This window comes from Neovison vison, chromosome 1, assembly GCF_020171115.1.
Source record: "Neovison vison isolate M4711 chromosome 1, ASM_NN_V1, whole genome shotgun sequence".
Lineage (NCBI taxonomy): Eukaryota > Metazoa > Chordata > Mammalia > Carnivora > Mustelidae > Neogale > Neogale vison.
In genome coordinates this window covers 166,221,987-166,229,752 of record NC_058091.1, presented here as the reverse complement: position 1 = coordinate 166,229,752, position 7,766 = coordinate 166,221,987, and the positions used below count along the sequence as shown (strand labels likewise).

The following is a 7,766-nucleotide window of genomic DNA, read 5'->3' as shown; positions in this document are numbered from 1 at the left end:
CTCTAGCTCCATCTATATCATTGCAAATGGAAAGATTTCATTCTTTTTTTATCCATCTATCTGTTGATCCATATTTGGGTTCTTTCTAGCATTTGGCTATTGGTCCATAATTTTCTCTTTCTTTCTTTCTTTCTCTTTTTCCTTGGTATTAGGGCAATGATAGTCTCAGAAAGAGACTATGAATTCTAGAAAGACTGGTTTCAATTCTTTAAATATTTGGTAGAATTCACCACTGAAGACATCTAGCCCTGACTCCTCTTTGTTGGGATACATGTTTTTTTTTTTTTTAAATAAAATACATAATATTCTTTTTGGTCTTTCATCACCTTAAGTATGTATGAATCATTCTGTGTTATACATCCTGTTTTTTTCTTTTTCACTCTGTTTTTAAAGGTATAATTTACATTCAGTAAAACATACAGATATAAGTGTACATTTTTTGTCTGTAAATGTATTGGAGGACAATTTTTGACAAATTGGAGCTGAATTATGATATAGTGAATGACTACCACTATAGAAAGTTTCTCATGTTATTTTGCAGTTTATTAGTCCCTCTCAAGCAACCACTAAGTTTTTAAAGCCTTATTTATTTGATAGAAAGAGAGGGAGAGAGAAAGCATGAGGGAGGGGCTAGAGGGAGAGAGGGAATCCTCTTGGAGGAGCCTATTCCAGGGCTTGACATGGAGCTCTGTCTCATAACCCTGAGATTGTGACCTGAGTTGAATTCAAGAGTCAGGAGCTTAACCTACTGGGACACCCAGGTGCCCCCAAAACAATAAATAGTTTTATTTATATCCTCCACTATTATGGTTTTTATACAAATAGACTAAGTGCTTTTTCTTGACCTTCATATACATGTAAACATCTTTTGTATCTGGCTTCTTTGTTCAGCAAGATATTTTTGAACATTCTATTAGTAGTTTATTCCTTTGTTGCTCATTACTATATAAATGTTACAATTTGTTTAAAAAATTTTTATGTTCTATTATGCCATTGTAACTTTCTTGCAATATATATATATATTTGTTGTGTTTTTAGTTGTTGTAATAGGCATTACAAAAGTATTCTTATTTCTCAGAGTTTATCAGATGTTATCACTTCATTCTAGTAAAATATAAAAACTTCACTCTAACATTACTCCATTTCTTCTATCTTTTGTACTTTTTCATCCTGAAAATTATACCTTGATTTAAGCCCAATAATGTATTTTTGTTGTTTTATACAGTTTCCTTTAATTAGTTTAAAGAAGAAAAGAGGAAAATGTATTTATCTCTTAGGTTTTACTTTTACAATATTATTTACTTTTTTTTCCCTTCTTTTCTTCATGTGTATTTGAGGGACTGCTTGATGTCATTTCTGTTTAATACGTAGTTTTTATTTTACCATTTCTTGTAGGGTAGGTCTGCTAACAACAACATATACCAGTGTTTGTTTATTTGGAAATGTGTTCATTTAGCATTCAGTTTTTATTTAAGTATGACTGACACACAATGCTACATCAGTGTCAGGTGTACAATATAGTGATCAACATCTCTGTATATAGTTATGCTATACTTGCCACAAATGTAACTACCATCTGTCACCATACAGTGTTACATAACATCACTCATGTATTCCCCATGTTGTACCTTTTATTCCCATGACTTCTTTGTTGTTTAACTGGAGGCCTGTATCTCATGCTTGCTTCTCCCATTTTGCTCATCCCCTGACAACATTTCCCTCTGGCAATGACCAATTTCTTCTCAGTATTTATTAGTCTCATTCTGCTTTTTATTGTTTGCTTATTCATTTGTTTTGTTTATTAGGTTCCACATATAAGTGGAATCATATGGTATTTGTATTTCTTAGTCTGATTTATTTTACTTAACATAATACCTTCTGGGTCTATCCCTGTTGTCACCAATGTCAAAATGTCATCTGTTTTATAAACACACACACACACACACACACACACACACATATATGAATATATGACATAGCCTTTATCCATTCATCTATCAGTGGACATTTAAGCTGCTTCCATATTATGGCTATTGTAATTAATGGTGCAGTAAACAGAAGTGAACATATCTCTTTAAGTTAGTGTTTTTGTGTGCATCTGGCTGACTTAGGTGACTCTTGATCTTGGGGGTTGTAAATATGAATTAGTGTTTTCATTTTCTCAAAGTAAATATCCAGGAGTGGAATTATTGGATCAAATGGAATTTCTACTTTTAATTTTTTGAGGAACTTCCATACCGTTTTCCACAGTGGCTGCATCAATTCGTATTCCCACCAACAGTGTACAAAGGTTTCTTTTTTCCACATCTTTGGTAATACTTGTTAATTCTTGTCTTTTTTATTTTAGCCATTTGAACAGATATATAGTGATATTTGATAGCCACTTTGATTTGCATTTCCCTGATGATTAGTGATGTTGAGTATCTTTGATGTGTATACTTGTATGTCTTTTTTTGGAAGAATGTCCATTCAGGTCCTCTGCCCCCTTTTTTTTTTAATCAGTTTTTTTTTTTTTTTTTTGGTGGTAAGTTGTGGAAGTTCTTTATGTGTTTTGGATATTAACCCCTTATTGGATATTTCATTTGCAAATACATTCTCCCATCCAGTAGATTGGCTTTCTGTTTTGATATTGATTGCCTTTGCTCTACAAAATCTTTTTATATTGATGTAAGCCTGATAGTTTGTTTTTTACTTTTCTTTCTCTTGCCTGAAAAGACATATCCAATAGGTATGTTGTTAAGGCCAAAGTCTGCAGAAATGTGGCTTCACATCTCACTTTTAGGCTTCAATTCTCTATTTTTGTGTATGGTGTAGGAAATTGCTCCAATTTCATTATTTTACATGTAGCTGTCCAGTTTTTCAGGAACCACTTTTTGAAAGGACTATCTTTTCCCCATCATATATTCTAGTATCCTTAATCGACCATATAGTTTGGGCTTAATTCTGGGCACCCTATCCTGTTCTATTCATCTATCTGTTTTTCTGCCAGTAGCATACTGTTTTAATTTCTACAGCTTTGTAGTATATCTTAAAATATGGAATTGTGAACCCTCCAACTTATTTCTTCTTCCTTGATATTTCTATAGCATTCAAAAAGTGTTTTGTGGTTTTGATTAAATTTTAGTATTGTTTGTTTTAGTTCAGTGAAAAGTGCTATTGGCATTTTGATATGGATTGCATTGAATCTATAGATTGCTTTGAATAGCATGGACATTTTAACCATTTTAATCCTTCCAGCTATTAGTATAGTATGTCTTTCCAATTGACTGTGTCATGTTCAATTTCTTTGATGAATTATACATTTCCAAGTATAGATCTGGACTTTTTTTTGTTAAAAATTTTTTTATTACTGGTTTAGTATCATGACTACTAATCAGTCTGTTTAAATTTTCTATTTATTCCTGATTCACTCTTGGAAAATTTTATGTTTTTAAAAATTTATCCATTGTTTTTAGGTTGTCTAGTCTGCTAACGTATAATATTTTCTTAGAATCCTTTGTGTTTCTGTCCGTTATTTTTTCTCCTTCATTTGAATCTTCTGTCTTTTTTTCATGATGAGTCTGGCTTGAGGCTTATCAATTTTGTTTATATTTTCAAGGAATCGGCTCTTGGTTTTATTGAAATTTTCTTTCTTTTTTTTTCTTTCTATTTTATTTATTTCTGCTCTGGTCACTATGATTTCCTCTTTCTACTAGATTTGGGCACCATTCTTCTTTTTCTGCTTACTTTACGTGTAAGTTTAGGTTGTTTATTTGAGATTTTTCTTGTTTTTAGATATAAGCCTTTATTGCTATAAACTTCCCTTTCAGAACTGCTTTTTGCAAAGATTTTTGGATCATCGAATTTTCTTTTTCATTTGTCTCCTTGTACTTTTTGGTTTTCTCTTATATCTTCATTGATCTAATCATTGCGTGGTAGCATATGGTGTAGTCACCAAATCTTTTTTTTTTAAAGATTTTATTTATTTATTTGAGAGAGGGAGAGAGAGAGCGAGCATGCACAAGCATGGGGGAGGGGCAGAGGAAGAGGGAGAAGCAGATTTCCTGATGAACAGGGAACCCTATGCAAGGCTCCATTCCAGGACCCTAAGATCATGACCTGAGTAGAAGGCAACCACTTAACTGACTGAGCCACCCAGGTACCCCTCCACATCCCCCACCCCTGAGTTTTTTCTTGTAATTTATTTCTAGTTTTATACCGTTATCATCAGAAATGGTGCTTGACATGATTTTAGTCTTCTTAAGTTCATAGAATCTATGTTTGTGGCCTAACATGTGATCTACTCTGGAAAATGTTTCTTGTGTACTTGAAAGAATGTGCATTCTTGTTTTTGAATGAAATGTTCTGTGTATCTGTGCTGTGTCCCTCTGGTCTGATGTGCCGTTCAAAGCCACCATTTCCTTGTTGATTTTCTGTCTGGAGGATCTGTCCATTGGTGCAAGTGGGATATTGAAGTCCCCTCCTGTTATTTATTACCCTCATCTTCTCCCTTTAAGTGTTTTCATCTTGCTTTATGTATTTATGTGCTCCTTTGTGGGTCACATTGAGATTTGCCATGGCTATATCTTCTTGTATTGATGCCTTAATACTAAGGAGTGCCTTTCTTTGTCTCTTGCTATAGTCTTTGTTTTTTAGAGTCTATTTTGTTGGATAAAAATATGCTAACCTCCTCCCCCTTTATAAAAACTTTCATTTGAGGGAATATGTTTCCAGTTCTTCACTTTCAACCTGCATAGTTCTTTAGGTTCCAAATTAGTCTTTTATAGGCAATGCATAGATGAGTCTTTAAAAAAAAATAATCCATTCAACCAACCTCTGTCTTTGATGCAGCAGTTAGTTCATTTACATTTAAGGTACTTATTGATAGGCATGTATTTACTGCCATTTTCTTCATTGTTTTCTGGTTGTTTGATAGTTCTTCTCTGTTCCCTTCTCTTCCTCTCTTCTCTCATGGTTTATTGGCTTTCTTCAGTGTTATGCCTGAATTTCTTTCTCTTTATAGTTTCTGTATCTAACACAGGTTTTTGATTCATTGTTACCATTGGATTTGTGTATAACATCTTTTTTTTATAGCAGCCTATATAAGTTGATGGTCACATGAGTTCAGATTCTAAAACTAAATTTTTATGGAGTTACTCTAAGTATACACAATTTTAGGGCAGATATTTCTTCTGAGCTAATTTAACCCCTTATTATTATAGTTACCTCTCCATCATAACTACATAATTTTGTCTCATATTATATATGCTTAATTTATCATTATGTCAGTTGGCTTACTGTAATTTTTGTCCTTTTTAATTTCAACCTGAGTATCCTTATGCATTAGTTGTTTCTATTGTAAAAAGAATGTAGTTGAAATGTGTTACCTCATGATCCCGTCTCTGTTCTCTGTCTCCAACTTCCAGTTTTCTCTTTTCCAAGGAGCTTTGAAGCAGTCTGTGCTGTGAGAATCACTCATGTGCTGAGAGCAGCTGCACTTTTAGCATGAAGCTCACTCTTTTTTTCATCAGATTCACATTATATTTATTTCAGCAGTTATTACTTTAAAAATGTTTATAAGAACTTTATTGAGAATTTCAGCTGTTTTCAAGAAATGTTTGTACATTTTCTAATATATCATACTGTGATATATGATTTGTTAAATACTTTTATAAAAGTATAGAACTACACAGATAAAAATATTAGCTATTGACACACTGTGCTTACACAAAACAGAATGTGTAAGAATTCAAAAAATACTTCAAGTGATGTAAATAGATACAAAACAGTACAAATAGAAGGTAACATGTGGGTTTTATAAAGTGTTTGAAGAAGAGGAATACCTTTGTGCTTTGGGGAATCATGATCATATTCACAGGGTGAAAGGAGTATGGTTGTATTTACACTTACATCACTCTCCATGATTAAACCGGACATAATCAACAGCAGATAGTAATTTCAAATATTGTTTGTTCCAAAGTATACAACAGTGTAGTTATAAAATATTTTTGTTTGATGAAGCCTTTCTAGAATAATCCAGCAAGTGTAAGTCATTTAACTGATAGATATGTCACACTAAGGAAGAATTCTTAGAAATAAGAGTATCCAAATAATCATAAGTAGGAATTTTTTCTGTAATTGTAGGTAAGGACAAAGAGTGCTCTGGCTAGGTGCAACAATCCCAAACATGTTCATTCATGTGTCTGGTCATTTATTTTCTGTGTTCACTAAGCTGGATGATTTGAAGAAATGTCCAAAGTAATAAATTGTTAATGTTTTCCCAGAAGTTAACTCACTAAAATTGTGGAGTGAACACTCCTAATCAAATGCTCCTTCTGTCAGAAAAGTGTGTGAGAGTGTTCATGCCTCTGAGAGGATTGCCTCATAGATGCAAAAACATAGTTCATGATTGATCATCTGTTAACATTTTTGATCATCACAAAAGAACAGATAGCTGGATAACAATAGGAGAGAAAAATCCTGATGTTCTCCAATCCTTGTACATTATGTCCTTACATTATATAAATGGTAAGGCAGCTGTTAGTCCAGTATAAGAAAATAAAGCAGCTCACCAGTGCCAGGATTGTGTGGGCGGCTTTGGTTTCAGGAGAAGGTCTTAGGCAGAGGCTGGTCCTGTGGAGATGCTGGACTGTCTTACAAAGTTTGAAAAGGTGTTTTACCACATACACTCTGGTCCAGATCATGAGGAACAGACATAGGAAATCTCGTAAGACCATGCCCCCTAGAAAAGCAGCCCGCTGAAGTTGATCAGACTTTCTCCCATTACAGTATGTCAGAGAATATACTTGTCCAACTTCAGGGGTGTTGAAGGGGACTGCAGTGGTTATGATGACATGGATGTAGATCAGCATGTTGATGATCCAGAAAGAAAAGAGAGCAGGAAAAACATACGTGGAGATTTGGAGTTTGAGCCATGCCCACCTAGAGTTGCTGGGAGTGATAATTATGGCCTGAAAAATACTCAGAAAAGATGCGGTGCAGAGAGAAAGACCTGGTGTGACTCTACATGTACAGCACTGTCTTACAGCCACTGTCATCTAGAAAATTTCTTACTCCAAAGGCATTCATTATTTCTGGAACTCCACTGAAAAGAATTGTCATGACATCAGCTAAAGTTAAGTGGGTAAATATCAAATCTATAGGCCTCTTTATATATAGCTGGACTAGTAGCAATATGTGTCCAATAAAACCAATTCCAATTTGAGAGAGAAAGAATACTCCTAAAATAATCTCCTTTGTAATCATTATAATCAGTGGCTCTGATCCTATGGATGGACTCCTCCACAGCTAAAAAGGGAACTGCAATGATTTGTAAGCTTGATGGAAACAAGAGAACTTTAAGAAGACTCTATAAGGTATGTTCACCCTCAGCAGTATATTCAGGAAATGAAGAATTAGGTCTAGAAGTACACGTCAAGAATTGTTAAAGTCACTTCAGAGGAACCTTAAGGTTAAGACAAACATGTCTTATTTATAAAAACATTACTGTAATTCTCAAAAATAACTTGAGTTTCCTGAAGAACAATATTTCATAATTATGGAGATTTTATGCTCTGTGTATATATTCTGAACTTCATTTTTTTTTAAAAGATTTTATTTATTTATTTATTTGACAGACAGCGATCACAAGTAGGCAGAGAGGCAGAGAGAGAGGGGGAAGCAGGCTCCCTGCTGAGCAGAGAGCCCAGTGTGGGGCTCGATCCCAGGACTCTGGGATCATGACCGGAGCCGAAGGTAGAGGCTTTAACCCACTGAACCACCCAGGT

General features: G+C 34.1%; 1 pseudogene; it reads right to left on the bottom strand.

Moving 5' to 3' along the window:
- Positions 1 to 6,301: 6,301 nt before the first annotated feature.
- Positions 6,302 to 7,245, bottom strand: LOC122916954 (annotated as a pseudogene).
- Positions 7,246 to 7,766: the final 521 nt, after the last annotated feature.